Source organism: Parus major, chromosome 5 (genome assembly GCF_001522545.3).
Source record: "Parus major isolate Abel chromosome 5, Parus_major1.1, whole genome shotgun sequence".
Classification (NCBI taxonomy): domain Eukaryota; kingdom Metazoa; phylum Chordata; class Aves; order Passeriformes; family Paridae; genus Parus; species Parus major.
The window spans coordinates 24,383,705-24,409,990 of NC_031774.1; the positions used below are offsets into that span (position 1 = coordinate 24,383,705).

Consider the following 26,286-nt stretch of genomic DNA (forward strand, 5'->3'; position numbering starts at 1 on the left):
TTAAAGCCCTGACACTCTGGCTCGAGGGAGCCACGGCCCCACGTGGGCATCCTTGGTCTGCGGAAAGTCGCGTCCCTCTCCTGTTGCCCACAGTGGGCCCAACAGCCTCCCACCATTCATGAGCCGTGCACAGGGTTCCTCATCTTGGTTTTTTAACACGGGAGAGAGGAATCTGCATTGCACGATGGTGGCCAAGCACATCCACAGCTTTAGTGTGGGACTGAGGGGGTACATCCCATGCCACTCATCCCTGCTCCCCACCGTTGCCCCAAGTAGGGAGAGCGGCAGCCAGAGGTGTGCACTGGGAATGTCGCTGGGAATTTTTCGCTTTAGATCAGTGGGCGCTTTTTTTTTTTCGGGAGAAAAAAAAAAAATAAAAGGAGCGGAGGAACAGCTCGCCAGTGGCAGCCGGAGGGGGCCGCGGGGGCCTGCTGCCAAGGCAAACAAGGAAGCCACCTGATGTGACTGGGGTCAGATAAGAGAGCCGTCACTTCAGGAGCAGGTGCTTCCTGCGCTGTGCGCCCGGCCCGGCCCGCTGCCCCGGCCTGCCGCAGGCCCGCGCCCGTGTTTGCTGGGCTCGGGCCTGCGTCTCCCCCGGGAGCGTGGGAGCCCGCAGGGAGGGGATGGCCACACGCCACAGACACCAGCGGGCACGGGGAGCCACTCACGGAGCGTGGGTGCGGTGTGGGAATGGCTGCCTGGGGATGCTGCTCTGCCTGGCCTCACCCGAGGGTGAAGGTTATGAGAGGTTTCTGGAGGCGTCCCAGAGGAGGAAACTGGGCGTCTGAAAAGCATCTGGCGTGTCTCTCCACCTTAAACATGAAGTGAACGTTGTGAGATGGTAAGCCTGGGCTGGGGGAGCATGGGGATAGTTTTTGTACCTGCAGGGTCCAGATAATCTCCACCAAGGGTTTCAGGAGCTGGTTTCCCTCCTCTTGACACAGCTGAAGAAAGTCTGGAGCCCAGTGCCAGGGTAGGGCCTTGCCTGGACGTCCCCCAGAGAGGCCCAGGTGCATGAGGGGGTGCCTCGGGCTCCCAGAGCCAGCCCCTCGGCACGGGAGAGCCTATGTCATTCCTTGCCCAAAGGCAGGGCTCTAGCTGCCAGGGGCCCCACAGCCTGCAGGAGGATCCAGAGCAGGGTTAGGTGGTGCTCCATTTCCTGACAGTAGCCTTCTCTGTGTGAGCAATATAGATCACATTCATTAGAAAGGGTGAGGTCAGCACTTCTCCTGAGGTCCATATGTCAACTGTGCTTCAGCAACCGTGCACCTTGTTTTTGGCCATCTCTCATTTTCCCCTTCTGATAAATCTACATTTACTGGAGAACATGGCTCCCCCTTTAAATGTACTGAAATGTTTCCAAACCTGTATGAAGATAAAAGGAGGGGTAAAATAGGAAATCTGTAAGGTATTTTTCTCTTCCCTGTGCACAGTCAAGATGGGAACACCAGCATTCAGGTGAGAAGCTAGGGCCAAGTCTGGATGGAAGGTTGTGCAGATATGTGGTCACCCTGTGCCATGGTCTGTAACACATTGCACAAGCCAGTGACAGAACAGGGGCTGCGTGCCCCAGCAACCATGTCTTCACTGTCCCCTCTGAGAAATCCACAGCTGACAGAAGATGTATGGAAGGAGGGGAACATGGTTGGGGGCATATGCAGTGCAGCTCTCTCATGATGTAGATATGTGACGTCCTCCAAGATACGGTAGAGAAGCACGCCCAAAGAACACCAGATGGCATCTATTGATAAGTTGTTCTTAACTGGGCATAGACTGACTTATGGCACCTTTGTGTTCAGCATGGTAGCATTTTACCATGCCACTTTCTAGTAGAAAGGGAAGATCTGTAGTCTCCTAGAAATGGGCAGAAGAGCTCTCAAGATGTAAATCCAGTCCTATCCATGACTAAAGGTGGGCTCCCAACTGCTGAGGGTATGCTTGGGTTTGCAGGAACAAATGAGAAAGCATTTTCCTGAAGAATTTTTGCTAGTGACTACAGGAGAACTCAAGGTTTGAGCAACCATGTCTGTTCCCCATCTCTGTCACTGCTTTGCCTTGTGAATTTGGATGTCAGCTTTGCAAAAGAATGGTGATAAAATTATTGCCTACCATAATGTGATGGTTTCAGGCTTCACTGTTTACTTAGTCCTTAGCAGATAAATATGCAACTCATTGTGAATGGGAAAGGGAGGTTTTTCAGATATGAATGGGTTAATGCTATGAAGCTCAGAGCCCTCAGTGATTAATTAGCTCAAGATGAAGTAGTGGAACAGGGCAGAGTGAAGAGGAGATTTGTACCTGAGGGCTCTACTGGCTGATGAGCAAGCAGATCAGAAAGGCCAAATGTAACCATTACAAATACAATTGTACTTAGAATGTCAGAAATTTCCAAAACAGGCAGAAAAGCCATTGTGTTCCAAGTAGTGCTCAAATGCCACAGCACTCGGGAAGCCCTGCATGTATTCCTCTGATCACGCAGGCACATCAATGGCATCTCTGCAGGATCATGTTTCCTAAGGGGTCTACTTCAGCTCTAGAGCATGCTGTTTGACTTGGAGAGCCTTGGGGGGGCCAGCAGTTTGCTCTATCAACCCATCAGCCGTATCTACTGTGTGCATCTCTTGCTTGGGGTGGGCTAGTGCTGTGGCTGAATGTACTTTTTGGTATCAAGTTCTGGTTGAAAGACTTTCCCTCTGACGGCAGCAAGTTCTGTGTCCTGTCTGTAACCAGCCTTAGGAACCTCAAAGCACACACTTGGCAGAAGAAAACCTCCAGAGGGTACATTGTATATAACACAGCACAGAGCAGAGGCACCTAAGCAAGATCCAAATGGGAAAGTGCTTGGAGTTGTCAAAATCCAGCCTAAGGGAAAGAGCTTGGGGTTGACTGTGGGCAAGTAGACTCACCTAAGATGAAAGCCCCAGCATTTTCACCTTAGGCCTGGGGAAGCCTCAGCCTTCTCCATTTTAGCTTTCCATGTGTGTCCCTTGCTCTAAACCTCTGCTACATGGGTACCTGATACCCCCAGCTGTGCTATCTTCCCCTCACAGTCTCTCCTTTAAAGAGTTGCTCCTGTGTATTATCTGTGGTTGCTTCCTTTTTGCTCCGTTCCCAAACACCAGGTCTATTCTTGGAACGTCCGGCTAGAGTGCTTGTATTGACGTCAAAATTACTCAACAGTTATTGTCAGGAAGGACTTGATTTGCATTTGAATAGGGTGGCTTTTTAATGTCTCAGAAATAAGATGCTGTTGGGGACAATGTCTGGAAAGATTCCCCAAGGTAAATGTAAGGAGGCAAATTTCATGCACGTCTCTTCTTCTAAAGACTTCTCCATGGAATAAGAGCGGGGAATAAACCAACCTGTGTGCACTGGAAAAATATGTCTGCTTTCTCCCAAAACCCCCTTTTCCATACTCTGTCCTCAAGGCCTGGCAGAGAGACCACAGTGCTGCTCTGGCTTCCTGCTGGGGAGGAACTGCAGAGCTCACAGGCCCCTCATAGAAATACTGTGGCAAATGTGAGCCAGTCACTCATGGATGTTCCTAAGAAGGAAGCGAAAATGGAGGTTTAATGGGGATTTTCCTGTAAATAAGTGACCAGCATGATTCTCTCTTTTGACACCAAGAATCTAGGTTTGGGTGCACCTTGGTCAGTCTGTCACACAGAATGGTTCCCCAGGTAAAGGGTGGATGAGAATTGGAAGGTTGTGGCAAGAGGATCGCTGTATCAACACTCAAATCTGGGACTGTGAAGCCTCCTCAGCCTTTTGCAGGCTTGAGGAGTCAGTGTTATGTCCCTTGCTGTTTGTTGTGTGGCTGATGCCGCAGATGAAACCGTTACACCATGGTCTTGTCTGTGCATGAGTGTTAAGAAAGCCAATTATTAGCATCTGGCAAATCTAATGAATGCAAGTTATAAGTTAAAACTTGCTAACTAAAAGAAGTTGCTGCAGGGAAAACACTAACTCAACCCGTGGGACAGGATTGCAAGCTTTATCATATTAGGGTTTGTTTTATTACACTCATGCTTAGGTTTTACTGTATTCATATAGCTGCATGTCCAGTGGTTTTGTCTGTGTCCATGATGGTAAATAGAAAGTTTCTCACCAGCTAGAAACTGAAATGTCCCTTTCCCATCAGCAGTAGGGGTCTCGGTGCTGTTCTGCTCCTGCCAGTTGACAGTTCTTTAATGCAGATATGCTCACATTTGCTGAAAAGGAGCAGGGGGTCACACAGGTTACATGAATTAATATCACCTAACTAATAGACTGGGCATTAGTCCCCCTGGTATGAGAACTCAAATGGATGCTGCTCTTCTGCTGGGGCAGATACATCCTGGGACTCACACAGATGGCTCTGATCTGTGCTAAGCAGCTGTGCCAGTGGAGGTTTAGCCTTTGGCTCTTGCGTGATCACTTGATCCTGCTGTGCCTCATGTCCCCGCTTGTCAAATGGGGATGACACTTCTGCCTGACTTCTAAAGAGGAGAGGGACTTTTGAGGGTTCTTGTACACAAGAGTAATAGATGCCTTGTAAGTACCTGTGGTCAACAGAAAGCATCTTCAAGTGTGCAACCTGAGATGTTACAGACAGCTTTTCCCAGAAAGCAAGCAGGGTGCTAAGCAGTTTTTCAGAGCTGTCCTAGCACTCTGCATACTTCCCAGACACCCAGCCCCAAGGGTCTCCCTTGCTGGGACTGCCCAAATTACATTGTTGAGGTAACCAGAATTGAAAATCAAAGCTCAACTTTCCTGTTCCAGCTCTTCCTTGCTCCTCACCCAGCCATTTCAGCAATGTACTCAGGGCAACAAGCCAAGGTTTTATTTTCTATCATGCTGTTACCAAGAAGGATGTGAAGCTTCCCAAGCTCAGGCTGATTGCATGTTTGTGCTGAACAGTGCCCCTGTTTACAGATAAACAGACCAGGGTCCCATCCGTGTGCTGTGCAGAGTGGCATGGGCTGGGCTGACCTCCTTCTGCACCTCCCAGATCTTCCGCTCACCCGCCTTTCCACTGCTGGAGGTATTGCTATGTCTGTTTTCCCTTCTGAGTGTCTCTGGGGAGGTGAACTTTAAGTCCTGCCTAAATTGTGCAGGACATACTGTCAGAAATACTGCCTTGGCTCATTGTCCAGCCAGACCCTCCAGGCAGTGTTGCCAGTCAGCACTGCCCGTGACAGTGTTGGGAGCTGCCCCTGGCAGAGGGAGGGCCAGTGCACTCACAGGCTCACAGGACTTTCAACTGCAGATGTCTGATCCATGAGGGACACCAAAATCAATGCCACTGTTCAGTCAGTTGAGCAAGGCAACTAGCCTGGCTCAAAGCAGCTGCTCTTTTGAAAGCCCTCTGGCCTGGACAGAAGGGACACCTGCTAAGGGCCAAGTGACAGATAGCATCTGTACCACCTGCTTCAGAGAAGTGCTCTAAGAAAATGCCCTTCCTCTGGTGCCAGGAGTACACTAATAGCTTGTATGTGACTGAGGGCACTGCTGTGCTCTGGGACTGAGGTATCTCAAACACCCATCACCCAAGTGTCCTTGCTATCCCTCCCTGACATCCCTAGGTTAACTACTACCTGACTAGATGCCTCAAAGGCAGCTTGGTGAGGAAAATCTATGTGGCAGGGGAAGAGGAGCACATTCCCAGCTAAAACATCCTTGTTCAGCCCAGCTTGCAGGAGAAGGATCCCAAAATGCTCATTGTGAACACATATGGGTAGACTCAGCTCCCACTTGCAGTATGTCTGCCATCCTCTGCAAAATGCACCCAGGTCCCTGACCCACCCTATCCTTAATGCCTTCCTGTTCCATTAATCCACGCTGTGTCTGCTACAGACTCTGGGGGATGAGATGTCTCTCAGACTAGTATGTGCTGTGTAGCTGAGAAACATTTACTGCTTGTTAAACCAGAGCCTCTTGTTTTATTGCAGGCTGCAGGGATTCTCATCCCTAACCTCTTCCTGTACTTTTCCCTGGAAGCTGTGTGTCATGTACACAGAGTGCAGCGCTGTCAAACTGACCACACGCAATATGTCAGGGGGAGGTTTTGTTTCGATTTACCCTCTTTCATAGCACGATGTAGCTCTGGTTCAGTTTTAGCTGTAGGAAGCAGATGCACCCCATCCCATGGGCAGAACCACAGCATGCTTCACCCCTCCACTGGGATCAGTCAACAGCAGGCGGATGGCGTGAGCACCCTGACTCATGGTTTGGAGATGGGGATGGGAAGTGAGTCTAAATTCAGTTTGGCTCAGCCAGCTGGCCCTGGCAGGGCTGACATGACACTGCTGCGGGGAAGCTGACATGACTGGGGTCTGCACTGGCCTGGATGGAGTGGGCTTTAGGGGAAGGCAACATTTCTGGCCCCCAGTGAGGTCTAATGAGGCATCACTGGGGGAAGGCTTGCTGCAGCCTGCACTGACACTGGCACTGGTAGTAGGGAAGTCTGGGCAGCCAGAGTTTCTGCTGCCAGGGTGGTGCCTTGTGTGCGGGAGAGCTGAGAAGCTCGACTGGGTGAAAGCCAGCAGGATGGCACTGGAGAAAGAGAAAGCAACAGAAGAAAGCATCTAAGGAAGACCATAAAAGGACAAGGGATGTTCACTGACACTTCCCATGTCCAGGGAGAAACCAAGAGATGCCCCAATTCTGCAACAACTGACAATCCCCTGTGCATTTCCCAAAACTTCCCAACTAATATTGTAAATATGAGTTTGGGAATTGAGGGGTTTAATGTATAATGTACTGTGCCAAAGCAAGCAAACTCTGAAAATATCAGAAAATAATATGTTGCATCATTTTGTTTAGGAATGTGAAGCTAGCATCCAAGGGAGACTTCAAAATGCTGCAAGAATTTTTTTTGCCTGTGGTTTGGTGGCTCAGTGTTGGTCAGATCACTTGCTTATCAAAAGCTTGAGGCTACTGGCAAGCCAGTGAAATGGTGTATTAATCCACCTGAATGTTTTGCTCAGTGGAAGTCAGGCTCTCAAAGCCCAGTTATTTGCTTACTGACTGCTAGTGTAAACCAGTTCTTTGAGTGACTAGAATAATGTTTACTTGAAAGAGGAGAATTAGACAGGAAGGAAGAGAAGTCATCTACTGGTTGTGCAGTTTTTTTACCAGTTGAACGTGGTAACTTTGGAAGTGTAGGAATAAGTGCTCTGTGGAGTAACTAATTTATATAACAATGGAGAGTAGTTTGTAGACTTTGAAATATCTTCTGGGAATGTTGCCAAAAGCATGCTCTGAACACTGATGTCTTCAAAGGCTGCCTGATGTCTGAACCTGGCTCTAGGTGTCTGCCCTCAAGGCTCTTCACAAGGGGTCTGTACTGCCAAGGCCTGGGCCATTTATTGATTTTCCTTCTCCAGCACAACTTTGGGTAGGAATTTCCTCAGCTGGTCTTTTCGCTAACCAGTGTCTTGGATGATTAGTATTTCAGCTTTTCAAATTTGCAAGGAAGGCTAGAAAATTATTTCTTATGAGCAATAACAATGAGTGATTTCCTCCATCCTGTGCATTCTTTGATGAATGTTTTAAAAAATGTAGTCAGCATCTGATCTTTCAGGTCAATTTCAGGCCTCTTCCTTTAATTTTGCCCAAATCACTCCTTTGGTGCCCACAAAAACAAACTGCACAAAACTCCAAAATGCAGCTGTACATGTGTTCATTCAGCCTTTCTTGGAAATGCTGACTACAGCAGCATTCTCCAGGGTTCATGAGCTTTTCTCCAATTGCACTGAAAGGTACAATGGATTGGCAAGTGAGTCCACTACCACAAATCTTTCAAACAGGCTTTCAATTAGTGGATTTAATTTTTTGTCTTGCATCTCCCATGTCTCTTCTTACAGTGCAAGGCATTGCCTAAGTTCTAATCCTTTTGTGTTTACATGCTTGGTGTGTCCTGTGCGTGCTCTCCCTTTATATATATATATATATATATTTAATTTTTTTTTCTAGATTTATGGTATTATTAGTGTCTCTCCTTGCTCATTATTCGTGATTCGCTATAAACATAAAAACTGGGTGAAAAAATTCTGAAAATATTTCAAACTTTACATGTACAAATGATGATTCATTAAAAATAAAAATTTGCTGAGCAATTTGAGTTTCGAGGTACACTGTGGGGTAGATTTCCCAAGTCTCTGGTGAAAACTAGCTAAAAAACCTACATGTGTTTTGGCTAACTGGAAGGTGTTTTTGAAGTTCCTGAGTCCCTGTAGCTCAGATGCTCTGAACTGTTCTGACCTGTTCCCCTCTGCCATGGTCTGCTTTTGTCAGGACTCAGGACAGACAAGCTGGGTGGTGTCCAGCTTTGCTCCTTCTTGCTCCATGAAGCTGAGAGATGAGGAGCCCAGAACACACTTTTCGTACTTTAACCCTTCAGTCTCTCCAGTTGCATCTAGATTTTTCTCAGATTAGTAAATGGGTTAGTGGCTGGGAGGTCAGTGAGTTCACCTCATTCTAGGACATGAACCCAAATCTTAGTCCCACATGCGTACCTGTTTTCATTTTTGTGTTGAGGCAACAGAAAGGAAAGAACAAATTGGATTATTTCTCCTGATCTTTGTCCAAAGGTGTATTTTTTTTTCTGACATAAATAGGAATAATAGCATTTTTGAAATCTCAAATATTTTCACAAGAATATGAAAAACCCTGTCTCCAGTTTACACCTTGCTACTGGGAAAATTTATTACTGTCAACTTCCTCAGCAGAGCATTGCATTTCTGAGGCATTATCTGAGGGTCTCTTGCCACCTCTCGCACTGGTGTTACTCTTTTTTGAAGAGGAATTTTTCTATCTCTTTTTCCTGAGCGCTCCTCCTAGGGATTACTGTTTGATTTCTTTCCTTGCTTTCACCAGGTCCCCTGTCTTTTAGTCATCTCTGGTTTACCTTTGCTTCCTGGGAAACCAGATAGACTTACCAAGTTGTCACTGATGCCATTATGCAGGAAGAAGTGTGATACATGATGATGAGTTCTTGCTGACTTCTTGAAATGGCTTTATGTCTTGCAGCAGCTAAAATTTGTTATTCTGTCTGATCTGAATTCATTGTCCCAATAGCCTGTCTATTAATTTTTTCTTAGCAGTTTTCCTGGAAGTTAGAAGTGTTTTGTTCCACTTAAATTTCATCTCCAGTTTTACAGTTCATCAGTTGCAGAACCTTCTGGACCCAGCTGGCTGTGAGCTCTGATAACCTGGAGAGCTGATGTAAATCTATTTCAATACATGAATGACCAGTCTGGATCCTGCCCCCTCCATCTGGAGAACTCCTGACTAATCCTGCTCTAGGGGTACATTTGGGGAAAGCAGTGCTTGACATGATGTCCTTCCAGACATATCTGTCCTATCTCTCCAAGTCTGTTGTGCCAGGTTGCTCTTAACAGCTTATCTTTGTCATTCATGTTCCTATTACTAAGCAGATTTCCTTAGGAATATACCATTCAGGTTATGCATTAGGCTGTAGGGTTAGTTTCTGAGCTTATTCTCAGAGCAGGCTGCCACTGTGCCACATTTTCTTGAAACCTTTAGAAAATCTAGCTCAGAGTAACCAAGTACAAGTTAGGCCCCCATCCATGATCAGCTTGTTGCCTTGGAAGCCCACATGAATGCTGAGCCTTAGGCATGGTGACTGTCTTACCTCCCAATAAATTGTCTTTTTTTTTCCATTTTTAAAAAATCTTATTAACATTAATTTCCTTGTGTGTAGATCAAGATCTGATGCTTTCACTTTGGGCTTAGCTGAATGAGCAAGGTTTGATGGCGATGGAGACAGCCCTCACCCCATAAAACCCTCTCCATCTCCAGAGGAGATTGTTGCAATAGGGGCTGAGCCATGCACCTGGGGCCTCATTCTCCAAGAGGTAACACCACCAGAGGCCTTGCGACAGCACACTGTGCCGAAAATACAGGCAGGAAAAGAAAGCTGGCTCCTCTAGCTGCAAACACAATGCTGTGGAGGATTCAGCACCTCGGTAGTTAACACTGCATGTACAATTCACAACTCTCTGTACCTTCCAAGTGTGGCTAATCACTCACAGACCTCCTCAGCCCTCCTGCCATTGACATGGCCTTTCTCTTTATAGCTCTGCTAGAGCGTGTTCAAGTTTCTGTCAGAACCAGAAACATGCCACACGCTGCTTTAATCCCTTTAGCAGTGCACAGACACAAGCAGCTCTCCAATAAAAGGGTGAGCGCCACCCCTGAACTTCACTAATTTGTCACAGTCAACAGGATTTTTTTGCCTCTCTTTCACAGCACAGCAGTAACTTAACAAGCCTTTGATGAGCAGGCTGGTCCCTGTCTCATCTACAGACTTGTGAAAGTGCTGAGGGCGGCAGTGGACAAGGGATGCTCAGCTAGAGAGAGAAAACAAGCTTCCATTTTAGCTGTCCCCATCATCCCCACAGCAGAGAAAGAAAAGGAAGGGTGAGGAGGAACTCTTTTCTAAACCACCCTTGAGGCTCTCCCTAAATGCAGTTTAGGTGCTTCTGTTTGGTGCTTCCTACAAGGCAAGAGGCCACCCACTTCCCTCCATCCCTATCCTCTGGCAGCCTGGCAGGGAATAAGGCATCCTTGGTCTGTTTCTGTCATCCTGGAACAGCAGCAGGGCCTGGGACTCCCCAGGTCACCCCTGTTAGGTTTAGAATTTGTAAATGCTTAGACAGATGGGCCTGGCTAGTTCCACAGAATTGCTGTACAGGATACAGCAGCGGCCCTGCTGAGCAACATATTTTTTCCTCTGCATCTTGCAAATTGCAGCCAGCAGTGAGTATGAGCAGTTTTTTTTTTTTAATTCTCTGTTTAGGAAATCTCTCTGCCAATGCTGGTACAGAAGGAAGAGCTGGGTGTGCTTTGGCTGTCAGCATGAAGGTGCATGCTTAGCTTGGAGCCGCTTCTCAACACATGAAATAATGTGACACAAACTCAGCAAGTGCCTCGTGTTCAGTGATCCCAGACAGGTTCCTGCAAGTAAAAAGGACTCACTCTGCCTGAAGCCCTGCAATAGGTCCCACCATTTGTATGTGTGTTTGTGGGAGCACTGAGTAATGGATGTGATACCTGGGAGGCCAAGACCAGCTTTTATGAGGCCATGCCTGAAGCCTCATCTGTGCTACTCACACGAGTCTTGCTGACCCTCATCAGCTGCCAGTATTTGCCATCTCCTTTCTGCTTGGCTATACCTTCCAGGCTCATATAATCCCCTCACTTGCCCATGAGCCTCAGTGGCTGTAGGAAAAAGATAGAAATTGAAGCTCAAGAGCAAATTTCCCTACGGATTAGGGGGAAAGAGGACAAAAAGTGAGAACAGAAACGTACCTGGATAAAATTGCTACTACCACACCAGTTTGCCAGGGTTCTCCTGCAGGGATATTTGGTGCTCCTCATAAATAACAGAGATAATGGGTGCTGATAAATGCAAGACCATGGCTCTGCTGCGCTGGTGTGCCACAGGAGTGGCTGTGAGCCAGTTGGGGTGTGCACTGAGAGTCTGCCTTGTGCCCAGGAACCAGCAGTGAGGATAGCTCAGAGAACACACACTGGTTTCTCAAAAACAGCAATGCAAGTTCCACTTTCAAGCACTGTCAGGTCCATTTTAAGGGCCTAGAAAGAATTGTGCACACACACGCTATGTTTATTAAATACACATACAGTTAAACGCAAGTCAGGATGGCTCTTTTCCTTTCAGGATGGTGACCCTGTTCTAGGGAAACTGATGAAACCCTACAGGAGGGAGATCTGAGTCATGAGAGCTTCTCATGGAAACTTACTTCCTGGCCTCCTTTTTGCTGTGTACTGAGAACAGGAGATGAACTAAGGCATGGTGGAGGGAAGCTGCAATTGCACAAGCTCTCTGAAGCACAATAAGCAGTTTTCATTCCTATAAAACATGTGGTCTTCCAGTATCTACAGCTTTCCTGCTTCTTCTTTATCCCCTTTGCCCTCCTCACTCCCAGTCCTACTCAGGGAGCAGCTTGTGGTCTTTGGTCACACATACATTCAGTAACTTGCAAGGTCCCATCATTTATAATTCTTAGACACACAAGCTGCCACTTTCACATACGGAAATTCCCAAAGGTCAGAGAAGGGAAATGGTTAATTCCTTTTATTCAATGCCTAACCTCCCCCCTCATCCCCCACTTCCCACCCCCACCCTGTGTGAACAGGAAGCTTGAAAAGGAAAAGCTTTCTGAATCCAGCAGCTGGGAATGGAGGAATCCTGGAACTTTATGCTACAGAAGCTCAGAGACAACAATAAAGGTTTCCCCACCGTCCAAAGAGCAAGTATATATATAAATATATATATAAAGAAAGAGTTATCTCTTCAAACAAATGCATGGGGGATGGGAGGGGTCAAAATCCCAGCAGGCAATTTCTGAATTGGCTAAAGCGCTAGCTAGCACTGGGAGTGCTGACTGCATCAGCAACTCACTAAATTGGAGAGGCTGGGAAGAAGCGCAGCCAGGTGATGCTCACAGAGGTGTGATTTATGTCTTTCTCATATCTTGTTTGCACTGTTGAGAGACATGATTCCAAAAAACCCTCTTTCAAATGCTATGTTTGAGCATTTGAAACCAGGGAAGTTGAAACTCCCATGGGGAGTGGTCCTGAAGATAGGGTGCAGGGATGTTCCTCTCTGTAAGACAAGCCCCAGACACCAACATCTTACATGCCTTTCAGATGGGGAATTTGGGGTGGTTGAAATCTGTGCTATCTTTGGATTTTTGCCAACCTGAGTAGGAAGATGAGAATGAGGATGATTTGCTTAGAAAGTACCAGAGTGCCTGCCAGGACTGACGGGAAGCCAGACTCGTGCCCCAAGGAGTTTACTTGCTAATTGAAAGCAGAAGCCTGTTAAAACACCTTTCCAAGAGTCTGGCACTGCAAAGCACATGCCTATGCTTTTGACACTGGTTGAGATTCTTAGAGATCCTTATGGAGGGTGTAAGGATGCCACAAAGTTTCAATGAGTAATGTGAACAAATAATTATCTGAGAGGAAAAGATAACAAGCTCAGTCACGTATGCTGCAGTGAGGGTGAAAGGAGAGTGAATTTGGCATGAATAATTTGGAAAATATCCTCCCACTTTCAGAGCATGTAGCCCCAAATCAAAGGTCTTTAAGCTTGATGGTCAAAAGAAGCTTCTAAAGTTACTCCAGTGCCCTCTCTGTAAGTGTCCACACTTGCCAATATGCAAGCAGGAGCAGCCTCCAAGGGAGGTATGAGACCAACCTACAGCTTTACAGGAATGAAGATGCTTTTGGTGGAGTTTCACTCAGCAAAGATGGAGTCTGTTGCTGTGACTCAGACCTGCTGCAGCATGTTGCAAACCTCGGCACCACGACCCTTAAACCAACTCAAACGTGTGGCTGCAGGCTTTATTTCAGGGTCTAGATAAAGGTGCTTGCAGATTCTGTAGACTGCCACCAGACTGGTGCAAGCAGGAGCAGCACAGCCTGGAAAATTTACCAAAATTAATTACTACTTCTAAAGCTTTCTCTAGGTTATCTTGGATGAGCAGTGGCAGTTACATGGCAACAGGAGAGGCAGGGATCTTGTATTTTATTTCCTTGCTGATCCCTTGAACCACGTCACTGCTCCATGGGGTTGTGAGGAGCTCAGGGCTCCTTGGAGGAAGGAGGCACCCAGTCAGGTGCTATTCCACAAACTGGAGGGCACAGCCCACCCAAGGGCTGCCCTCCTCTTCACAGCACTTTGCTCTTTCACCTTTCCAGATTTGAGGAAAATGGGGGGTATGAAAACTGCCTTTATTCAGCCTTCATGAAGTGTACAGTAACAAGTATGCAACAGTAACAATGGCATGCAGCCATTGCCATCAGCGGCACTTAAATATAGTGAGCCCTTTGTCCTGTGAAACGTAGGTTCCTGCTGCTCCCATGTTTATGAAAGTCTTCCACAACTGGAGGAGGCACTGGAAAATAAAAGAATTATCAGTGGCCCAGCTATACCATCTCTCTGCATTTGTAACCCTAAATCTTCTCAGAGAGGCAAAGGCATGTTTATACTTGGCTCACAGTAAAATTCATTACAGTCTTCAGATATTTCCACTTTTGAACCTTTGGACAGTCTCTCCTATTTACAAATTTGTGCTACCCAAATGGTGCCACTGCTAGGATGTGATATAATGACCGGACTCTCAAGCCTGTTGTGTCTCAGGGGACCCCATTCTGGACTCCCCCATGGGCTGTGCCAGACAGCCTTGATGCCATCCCTCCCACCACTGGCAGAGTGGAAAGGGGTATTGGCTGTGCCTGCTCCCCTCCAGCATGCCCTGGTTGTTGTGGCCCCAGGGACTATGGCCAGATGGCATAGCTTAAAGCGATCCCACCCCAGCCCCAAGGCACTGCTGGCACCACACCAGCCTGGATCAGACCACAGCAAGTCCCCTGCTCTGCAAGAGCTGCTCAGCTGCTGGCTGGGAACCAGGAGCATGTTTTACCTGGCTGCAGAGCCCCTCGGTGCAGAAATGTCTCAAGGCTTTCTGTCCACCACAGCCATCACACCCTTTACTTGTTTCTCTCACACCAAACACTGACGCGGAGCTGTGGTTGCTGGTCTGCGTGCTCTCCCATCCCCTTGCCCGGTGCATTGTTTTCACTTCCATTCCCCAGCCCTGGGTCCATCCATCCGTCTGCAGGGTTAGGATCCACAAATCTCTGAGGGCAGGCAGTGTCCTGCTGTGTTTAAAGGGGAAATAGTAAATGCTGCCTGAGTCACTGTTGATGTAAATAACACATCATATTTGACAACTGCTCTAAGGCAAGGTTTCATTAGTAGTATTTTGTGATTTGACTTCAGGGACTGCTTTCTGAAGTTCTCCTTTTTTCCTTTTCTTCTCTTTTCCCCCCACTGTCTTGTTTGTAACATCCCCTTTGAACTCGTGACAATAAAATTTCCTTCCCCACTGATTTAGTCCTTTTCCACTTGGCACGCATGGACATTTTCCCTGCTGTTTCTATGGAACCAAAGTCCCCATGAGTCCCTTTTGTTTACTTCCTTGCAAGTAGCCGAGCATCGTCGGTGAGGTCAGAAGGAAGGTGCATGGCTCTGGGAATAACAAGAGCGATGCTGCCAACACCAATTGGCTGTTAAATTAACCTGCCTTGACACCTCTCCCATTTTCAGGCTCTCACTTTGAAGATACCAAGGTTTTATATATTTCTACCCACCACCACACTTCCCAATTTCAGCTGGCATCCAAAATGAAAGTACCAAAATACTGTAAGAAAGTAACATTTGTGCAGTAGCTGAGCCAGGAAGAAAATGATGATGAAATGCCTCACTTCAGGAACAGGTCTGATTTGCTTTGGGATACAGGACTCCTGCTGTGCCCTCTCTGGCACAGCATTGTGGCACTGGCTGGGTGTGCTGGATCAGCTCCCACCTGTCCCACCAATGCCATCACTGTGCAGAGACTCATCAAGCCCAGGGACAGCCTTCACATACAGCCAGTTATTTAGTTTGTGGGAAGGGGGAGCATTAAATTGTGATGTTTTTCTGAAGCACCACTGGCCATTGCTGGAAAGGGCATGTTGGATTTTTGGGATGAGTGATCTGATCCAACGTTATATATATTTTGCTTTAGAGGGATCTTCCCTTCACAGATGGAAATTGCTGCACAGTCAGATGGCACCTGGGACCAGTGCCCCAGGAGTCTCAGAACTCAGATCGATGCTGCTGGGTGAGCCATGCCAGCCACTGTTGTCCTGGGTTATGTTTGATCAGTTTTATTGTCAGACTCTTCCAGGAGATGTTCCCAACTAGAAATAGTCCAAACAGGATGAATGTGAGGAAACACATAATTTCAAATTACTTCTGCCACCTGAAATTGTCTGTAATCCTATCTCAAGCTGGACACAGAGAAAGTGTTGAAGAGTCAAGAGGCTCTCAGTAAAACAGGTGAAGGGAAATCAGGTGGTAGCAGCCTCATGGTTTCTTCCCTGCTGTACCAGGTGTCTGCACAATAGCCCTGATTAGCACCCACTGCCCCTGCCCGGCCTGCTGGCTGCAGGGACAGGTGACTGCCTAGCAAGGAACCCTCACATCAGCCTGGCTTTTCTTACACAGCATGGTCCTTATTAAACTTTCGAGGGAGGCTCTGTGTGTTGTATAATTATCTCCCTCTTTGCAATGCTGAAGAATGGAGGGTGCCTTGTTTGCAAATCTACAAGCAGGGGCAGCTGTTGTACCTGGCTGGTTTTAACCACTGCTATAATTTTTATGATGTCCTTTTGGCTTTTAGATAAATTTTCTTCATTCTCTTCTTCACATGCCTCAGACCTTGTCCCTGCTTGCCTTGAACACAACTGAAATGAGCCTACGCCCATGGCTGGTCCTGTATTTTCAGGACATCCTCTTTCTCTCAGATAATCATAAATGAGAAGCGGCTTGGCTGAAATCAATGGCCCAGATATGGAGATGCTTGTGGAAGATGGTGACCAGTGCAAACGTCCCTGTGCTACCTTTCCTCTGCAGATCAAACCAGGCTGGAATGTGCTGTCCCCCAAAACAGAAGTGGGTGTAGAAGCAGATGTGCTGCCACTGCCAGGCTGAGTCCCTCACCATGGGGGCAGCCTGGCACAGAGCCAGCGAGTCTCCACTGAGGACACTGGCTGGCCTTTTCAATTTGTGTTTTCATTTGAAATATGCAAATGTTTTGCAAAATATGCTGAAGAAAGCTAAATAGAAAATTTCCCTTTGAAAAATTTTCTGTTTATGGTCTCCCTCACCTCCAGCTCCAGTTCTCCTGTCCTTCATTCTATCCTCATTATTTAAAGTGAAGGGAAAGAGAAATAACATGAGAGAAGCCAGAACATCCTCTGCCCTTCTGACTGCAATGTTAATAAACACCTTTTCATTAAAAATCACCTTAGAAATAGACAGTTGTTTTGGAAAAAAAGAAAGCCCTTATTGTAATATGTTGTACTATTGACACTGAACCCCTGCTCTCCAGGGAAAGAATAGGTAAATATGGAAATCCTGGTAGTTGCTCTTCTCCAGGGACGCTTTGGCTGCAGCCACCCATCTCAGGCAAACTCTCCAATCACAAATGTCTGGGCACTGTCCTCCACAAGAGCATGAGGGAAGACAAGGTACAGAAGCCTTTACCTCTAGAATCTGTGGGCATGAGAAGGAATGAAGAAATAAATTCTCCATTTGCAAGAAGAGAAAGTGAGTTGGGCCAAACCCTACTGCACACACCAAAATGGTCCTAGAAGTGGAATTTACTCATTAATAATAGTCCTGAACTTTGGCCTTAATGTTGTCAGCCTGGCCAAAAGCTGGGATGCTCAGATGTAACACATCAATAGGCTCCTCATCCCATGGTCAAGTAGCACTGAAAAACAATAATGAAAATGCAAGAAATAGCACCTCTTCAAAGAGATGTCATGGCTGAGGTAGATGAAAAGTTAAGATAGCAAGGGGGGTGGATGGGTGGTGTGAAAGATATCTCTGAAATCTGATCTCCACCAGATCTTCCGTACTACACGTGTGCACAGAGACTCAGCTGGACATTGCCAGGCATCAAGTTCATCCAGATTAACTTCAGAAAAACAGTGTTTAGTACCATAAAGATTAAAGTAGTCTGGTGATGGAAATAGGAAGCTGCCAAAGAACCGACTAATCATGTTGCTTTGTATTAGCTCTTGCAAGAATATAGCAATGAAAGACTTTTCACTTCCTGAGTTCCTCAATATACTTCCTTTTACCTAATTTCTTTGTTATGTGAATACAATTTCTGTTCCCATGAGCAGAGGATGCTTCATTTTGGTTTCCAGACATTATTGTGAAGGGCTTACAGTTTCATCAGTGATTACATTCAGATCTGGCTGTTGTGAAATGGAAATTATTTCTATTTTTCTCATAATAGTCCTCAAATTACCTGCTGGCCAGGGTGGGACAGGAGTGACAATGTTGGCATTGACAGGGTGCCTTTGCAGTACAGGGTTTATTTTTAGAAAGGACATCACTACTTACAGACCTAAATCCAAGTGACTTTCTCAAATTATTATGACCAGATCCTTAAAGACAGTCTCATTTTGAGTGAAATCAAGGGGATTACGTACTTACTTGTATTAAAAGTACATACAACCGTATTAAAAGTAATATGGTTGGGCACAAGTTCCTATTGAAAACAGCACAAACTCTAAATCTCCTAGGCACTTTTGCAAGCAGAAGTTGAGGAGCCTGATGCCAATATCTCTGCTGTATCGGCATGAGGCCAGAGTTAGTGCAGCAAGGAGCTGGACTGGAGCTAAAGTTAAAGGGAGGAAGTCCAGCAGCTTGTTTGTGTTCTCCGGAAGGCAAGCATAACTCACTAAACAAATGTCAGGAGGGGTCACATCCCGCTCTCCTTGAAGCCAGAGGGAATTAACCTGAGAAGAAACTCATGTCAGAGGTGAAACACAGGAGGCTGGGTTTTAAGAATATAAATGGACGACTGAGTACGTAAAAACAACATCCAGGAGATGTTGCATTGGGTTTTGCCACTTGCAAACTGCATTACTGACCTTGCATGTCTCTTTTTTGCAGGACATACACCTCAAAGGCTGCATTTCCCAGCATTTCTTTGCAAATGAGCTTCCCACACAAAGCTCCTTGGAAAACGTACTTCTGCTCAGAGCCCCTTCCATGGCTTTGGCTCTCCTGTGCACTTGCACCTTTTCACAACCCCCTCTGCACCTGCAGAGGCTTTCTTGCAACTATCGTCCCTTTGCACTGCCTCAAGGAGAACAGGGTGGCAGCCATCCATGAGGAAGAAATCCACTTCCACACCATACCGCATCACAGGCAAGAGTATTCCAGTCTGAGGAATCAGGATGTCACCCTCATCCCCACAGCCATCCCACCTCCCAGGAATCTGCAGAGGACAAGATCAAACTATTACACATTTCTTTTTTCCACCAAAGCTGAAGGAGAGGCAGCTTGTGGAAGTGTCCCAGGTTCCCTCAAGAGCATTTTCTGGTTGGTGCTTTGTGCAGGTGGAAATGCAGCTGGAGACAGAGCATGGGAAATGCAGACAAGGTGACTGCTGCTGGCAGCAGAGATGAGCAAGGAGAACCAGGGCTGATACTTTACCCTTGCTCTTAAGCTGGCTACCCAGCAGGACTTGCTTTGTGTTGTTACCTTGGTAGGTGGAGGGAGGGGTGGTTCCCCAGAGGCTGTAGTGTAAAAAGTGGGTATTGAATAACCGGTTTTCTGATTATCTTTAATCCAGTCCAACTCTAGGTTTCCAGATGACCTGTTGATCTTCTGCATCATACCTAGGGGTATTGCTCTGGCAGTGATTTGGGTTTGCTTGTTAATTCTACAGAAAACTAATTTACAAAAAAAAAGGAAAAAGAAGATTCTGTTGGTTCTTTCTGTAGCCTCTAGGATCACAACTTCCAGTGCAAGGGAGGTGCCAGGATCGGATGGGTAGGAGCAGGCAGGAAGAGCAGGACTACCCTTTCACCAGCAGCCCATGGTCAGATCAGATTAAACCTAAATGGGAAACTGCACCTTGAGGGTCAACAGATATTATTCCTGGTCATTGTGCAGCCCCGTTGTCCCCATTGTTCATGTCTATTTTGCATGGGTGTAGCCCTCCTGGTATGAGTACAGTTACTTGTGCAACATCTGTACAGGTCTTGGAGAGAAGCTGAGGTTCACTGATTTAAAAGCACATCCTCCCAAGAGCTGAGCTTTAGTGCTGAATTGTACAGAGGATCAGCCATGAACAGGGTCAACATGATCTATCTGAATTAAGCCATCCAGGAGAAGAAAGCTTTCTAAAAATCATCTCACCTTCCAATAAATAAAAGGATAAATTTGAAAGAAGGAAAGCTTTTGGGCATTGATAAGGAAACAAGAGTGCTGGGTGAAAATAATCAGAAATACCCTTCAGCAAATTGCAGCACCTGCGCTTTATCTACAGATGGTTTTATTCAGGTCATGATGAACTGTCAATCCTGTACATAAGAGCAAAAAAAGTGAATCATCAGTATGAACTGAGAAAACACCCTGTCTGTCCTCAATTCTGGCTGGCAGCGCAGGTAATGATTTATTCTCATTTCTGTGTATTTCATGTCGGCCTGGTCAATATTCCTCACAATAAAATCCTAAAGAGGAATTTTAGTAATAAAAAAGTCAGACAACAGAACAGGGGTTAGGATCCCCTGAACTGATCAGTCCCAGGGTGTTTGCTGGTGGAAGGGAGGTGCTGATAACCTGGGCAGATATTCAGGCTTCCGTTTGTTTTGCTGCCCCACTTAATCCTGGCTGTGGCTGAAGCCAGCAATGCATCAGTTAGATTAATGAGCTGAACTAAAACCAATGCTCAAGCTTCAAGTACAGCTCTCCTGTTTAACACTGTGAGCTCCACTATCAACCACAACAAAGTTCAGATACAGCTCACCATTAAGAAACCCCTTTTTCTCCCTGTTTGTTTTACTGCAGTGATTAAGGAGAGGCTGTGACCTGAAGCCCTGGTGATGGAGGCCTGTGTCAACCCTTAGGTTGGGCAGAGAAGGGGCTGAGCTCATTCAGCTTTTTTCACCTGCTGCTGCCACCACAGTCTCTGTTCCCATCCAAAGAGGGGCTGGGCAGTGAACTGCAACTCAGCTGGCTTCAGGGAGAAACCTCTGGGGAAACCCAGGCCAGAAAACATTGTCTTGGCCTTAAAAGTCTACCATTAAGTGCAAACATTTCTTTAGGGGTTTCATTTTGAAGTAGCTGTGACTGTTTTTTCATGATAATAAAAATTTTTCACAGCATTTTATTTATTGTATGTTTAGGGGTCCTTAAGGAAAGCCTGCCTCTTCCTTTGTAACTCAGTTCTGCTCAGATATTTTAGGAAACCACAGCACTGAAGATGCACAAAGAGGAAAGCTGAATTACAACTGTGAGAAGAAGGGATGTGAGTAAAGACTGTGAGTAAACAAAAAGCCATTTTTAAGAGAGACCAAAAAAAATTCAACTCAAGGAAGAAAGGGGGAAAGAAAAGGAAGGAAAGGAACTTCCCTCCTGCCAAGTGTATATGCCAACCCCCCACTCTAAGAAACATCACTTCTCATCAAAGCAAAATGACAGGCTCATGGCTGAGCTAAAATGAAGACATCCACTTCTGAGATAAGACTCTGAAAAATACAAGTTAAATCAACTGCTCTTCATGACAGTGGTGCTGAAGAGACTGACTACAGTCAAAGAGTCAGATAAACAGGTGGAGAGCACAAAAAAGGCAATTCTAACAGCTGGAGAGTCACTATCAATTAATTTTGACTATAAGAAGGGTTATCCCAGCTTGGCAAGATTGCTATGATGATACAGAATTTTTTCCTCCAGTTTGAAAGTGCATGAGAAGGGAGCACAGTTCCTTTCCACTGCAAATAGGTCATTATCTGTACCAAAGTACTGCCAGGTGCTCTGTTACTGAAATCTTCTTGCCTGGAATAAGGGACCCAAATTCAAGAGAACAGAAATCGGCTTCTGCCACACTAAGCATTTCACCTTCACTCAGAGTATGAATTTTCGATTGCCCCATGTAGAATTTCCATGCATGTGCTGTGAGCATACTTCATCTACCACATCCATGCTGGAGAGGATATTTACCTGTGACAGTGTCACCTTTGTGTGGTGTTTCTCATCAAGAAATGCCTAGAGCCAAAGCACTAGCTCCTCTCTTGCCTTTCAGTTACCTGATGAGGCTGCAAAGGGGCAGGGGAAGGAAACGGAGGGAAGGGAAGTAGCCCAGACTCCTTGTAACACAGGGACAGGAAGGTATCAGTAGCAAGAGCTTAAGCAGAGCTACTGCAGAGCTCAGTCAGGCCATGAGGGCAGGTGGGACTGCGGCAGCTGCAGCTAATGTGGGAAGTGATGCTGCCCACACAACTTGTGCAGAAGCCTGTAGCCACTGTGTTGGGACATTTCCACCAGCTCCCAGTCGTGCTTGTTCTCCCAGAGCTCCTCCCTCCTGGATCCACTGGGTCTGCATTACCTGCAGCTTGCAGATTTGACAAGCTCAGCCCTAAGGGAGTCACAGAAATGAGAAGCTGGGAAAGCATCAGGGTCTTTCACCAGCAGGGAAATCCCAGGAGTTTTGAAAAGAGCAAGAAGAAATCTTCTGACATCTTGTGAGTTCTTTACTCACTCATAAATTCTTTGCTTGTAAGCTTCTCCAAAACTGTGAAAATCTATGAGACTGCCTTCTGTTAGAGTAGTAGAGGAAACTTGGGGGAATTTCCCCTGTCATGCTAAAACTCAGGGACCATTTAGTGTGTTACGATTTGGCAAACGTGACTGTAAAAAAAGAGCTCCTCTCCTCTTCGCAGATGAGCATCAGCTCACTGCAATTCCACCACAGCCAAAAGGCTCTGGATGAAACTGAAATGTGAGGCAGGCCAAACTATTCCTACAAATGGAGCATTGTTGGACAGTATATCTTATTTGCACTGGTGTAAATTAAAATGTATATTTATTTCCAATAGCATAAGGAGCTGACATGAAGGAAGATCAAAGCCTGAATGTAACTAACACCAGAAGCTGCATTTACGTCAGCCAGAAGAGTGTCTTCGCCTGGATATTTTGTTCAGGGTTTTCTGTATCTCTAAGGTTTTATTTCCTTTTCCTAACCATAAAAATTATAAAATGTGATTAACATAAAGATAAGAGGCAAGTAAAGCAGTGCCCTGACTGAGCTGAGAGTACCCTGACTCAGCTGGAACTGAATACCTGCCAGCTCTAAAACTCCTTCCCCTTCCTCCTCCATGACAGAGGATGTTTAGGGCAGCAATGGAAGGCAGTGCTGTAAGTGTTGCCCTGGGCTCTGTAGTACCCTGAGACATAACCACAAAAAGACTGTTCTCTGAAACCCAGCTGTTTTTTGAACCTTCTTCTGCTCTTGAACAGCACCATGAATACTTGAAGCAACCCAGCTGAAGGCAGATGAACTAAACCCTGCGTGGGCATCTGACAGTAAGGGTTGAAGCCCATCCTTCATTGCAGGGCAAGCACCATTTTGGTATTGCTGTAACATCATTTCTGCTCTACACAATCAAGGTGTGAGATTTTTGCCCCATTGCAGCTTTTGCTAACTGAGGCAAGAGGACTCTGAGGTGCAGCAACCCTGCTCAGAACTGGCAGGGGGCTAGGTACAGGCCCGTGTATGTGGCTGCATCCAGCCCAGGAGCAATCAGAGCACAGGTAGAAAGTGAGTCCAAGAGAGCTCAGCTGCTGCTGTAGGAGCACTGGACAGATACACAGCCCAGGAGGCAACACCACCCCCAGGCACAGCACAGGGCAGCAGCCAACAACATACAGAGAGGTCACTACAGACCAGCCCATCATAGCCCCCCAAAACCAAGAAGTGATGACTGTGTTGATCTTTCATGGTAAAAAAATAGCCTTCAGGAAAACAGAGGACCAGAGAAGCAGACACTTAAATCAGCGTGTCTACTCATGAGAGTCTGACTCTTTAAGTTCTAGAGAAGCACAGCTGTGTTATTTTACTACCATAGCTAGAAGATTATTTATATGTGTGCAGTACAATTTTTAACTCACATTTCAGGCATCTGTGTTTACTCTGCTGGAAGCAGGTCAAGCTAGGAAGTGTTCTAGTTCATACTGACACGTACAGAAGGCTGTTCCCTGCTTCTGCTGAGAGCCTCTGAAAAGAAAATACAACTGTTTGGAAATAACTTTTGAAGTGAGCACTCCATCTTGTTTCTTTGTATTAGAGAAGGAGGGAGGAACACAGGGAAAGGCAAGTCATATTGGCACACAGAATTTGGACTGTCTGGAGATTAAGGGGGATGAATGGAGGAACTGCAATGCATCCTTCATAGAAGTATTTGAGTCTTTTGCATGTTCAAGCAACTTTCTCTCTTGCCCTTTCTCTTGGGATCAGAAGCAGTGTGAACAAGAGAGTCCTCTTCAATGAAACTTGGTGTATCCATTTCCATATCCATCCCAGGATATAAACACGTTGATTTTAAAAATCATCTCCTGTGTGGGAGGCAGTTCCCTCCACCTTTGTCAGAGGAGTGAGGAAAAGACAGGTGGTGTCATGGCATAATCCTGCACAGCTTCAGGATGGAAGCAAGGTGAATGCAAACCCTGAACAGACCAGAATGGGAAATAAGATGAGAGTGAGTGCAGGACTCAGACAAACAAAGCCTTGCGGGATGCTGAAGTTAGCATCTGCAGTAATCTGTAACTCTATCACCCTGAGCTCCACAGTGCCACAGGCAGCCATTGCTGCATGGATGTCAGTGTAGTTGCATAAGCCACTGCAAGTCCTGCACCTACAAGCCAAGGAGACCTCTGGCACCCCTTGGTGTGGTTCTCAAGTGTACTTGAAAATCACTGTGCATGTCTGGGCAGTTTCCAACAAGCAGCCTGCAGATGAGGAGTCCCTGTATTGCACAGCTGGGACTGGACCCCTTTGCTGGGACCCTCTGGGTCATGCTGGCACTCAGTAAATGTCTGGCACAGTCTTCCCAATGGGCTCAGAATCCTACTTGCATAGCCTGATGTACTCAGGACATGAAGCCACAGAAACCACTCTGTGAAATCTTTTTTCTAGGCTACATCTCACTGAACTCCTTCCACTAAACTAATTAAATGCTAATTTACAGGAATGATATTTGTTTACACATTGTTATTGTTGTTGGGAGTTGGACAGGACAACAAAAGGTCTCTGCAGCACCTCAGTCACACAAATGTTTGCAGGGACTCAAAGATAATGGCACCACAAAAAAGAGTTCCCATGTCCAGGGTGCTGGTGTCAGCTGAGGAGAACTGACAGCAATATATCCAGCTCAGCACTATGTGGTGGTTTGCAGATAAGAGCTCTTGCCAGCTTTTCACACATCCACATATGTTACACTTTGCTGTGGGTTTCATTAAGAAAAATAAGAAATACTGCTCTTCACCTCAGATAAACGGAGTCTTTCAGAGATTGCTGAGGTCCCCAGCAGAGAATATGACTGGGGCTGTCCCCTGAGGTTAATGATTCACATACCTCTGTCCCCAGCACTCCACAATGAAGATGTCACTGCCATCATAAGAACTTGATACACATCTGTCTGTGCTGAGAAGAGTCATGAGCTCCTGGGCAGTCAGATTAGGACAGGGGTAACTAGGAATATCTCCCTAATGGCAGTCTTGCAAAACTTTCCCTAAAGGGCCAGCCCTGGGAAGCCAGTCCACCATACCTGTTAACTCTCATATCACAGAATCATTTAGGTTGGAAAAAACCTCTAAGATCATCAAGTCCAGCTTTCAAGTGATCACCACCTTGTCAACTAGACTGGGGCACTAAGTGCCATGTCCAGTCATTTTTTGAACACAAATACACCACTCCTTTCCTGGATCCTAATCTGTGGTCATGAATATGGTTATACAAGTTGTCACAGCTTTGACACTTGGACAAGCTTCTCTGCTGAGCTGCCAGCTCCACTCCACCATTCTGCAGCTGCAGGAGATGCTCCACCCCTCTCCCCAGCTTTAAACTTTTTAGTTTGTGGGCTCATGGGTGGCTTGCAACAGCACTAAGGGAAGAAAATCTGGTCAGACATTTATTTGATCAGAGCAACTAAGGAAAGAAAAGGGGTGCTACTTGTCAGCCAGAAATAAACATGGTTGAAATTATTGCACAGCAACACTCTTATCTACAGCCAAAGTTATACTTTCACTCACAACGTGAGGAGACATATAGTAGAAGAGTAGATAATATTACCTGAATGTTCTAACAGTATTTCTGAGTGACATACATGAGTTTAATACTGATCTATTTTACCTGAAGCTAAATAATACTAAATTATTTCACTGAGCTTGTTCAATCCAACCAAATGTAAAGTAAATACCCCTCAGCTGTAAGGCTTGGTGATAAGTAGGCTAAAAATGATGCTGTGGAGCAGCTTCCCTGGTGCAGACAGTTGTGTGAGGAAGCTGCTGTGAGGGACACCAGCCATTCCCCATTGTAATTCAGGCACTGCCAGTCCCACTTCCACATTAGAGCCTGTCTCCTGGTCCATTATGACCATTGAGAACATTGGCTTTTTCACTTGTTTAGTAGGGGAAAACCAATATCAGACCAGCTGAAAATTTCCCTCTACACTTGGAAATAGCAGCTCCGTTGCTAATAGCATCAAACAACTGCATTAGAACCCATGAGGGTTTTAATAAAAAATATGACGGGTAGATGGATCATCTACTGAGGTCCAATAAAGTTTGAATGTCTACAATTTATGGAGTGTGGCCATGCTTCACTGGATCCTGGATCCTGA

General features: G+C 46.2%; 1 long non-coding RNA gene across 1 annotated transcript; it reads left to right on the forward strand.

Moving 5' to 3' along the window:
- The first annotated feature begins 493 nt into the window (after positions 1-493).
- LOC107206442 lies at positions 494-24,636 on the forward strand. The gene is made up of 2 exons (XR_001522418.2): positions 494-841; positions 18,554-24,636. It is a non-coding gene; the product is annotated as an uncharacterized LOC107206442 (long non-coding RNA).
- The last annotated feature ends 1,650 nt before the right edge of the window (positions 24,637-26,286 follow it).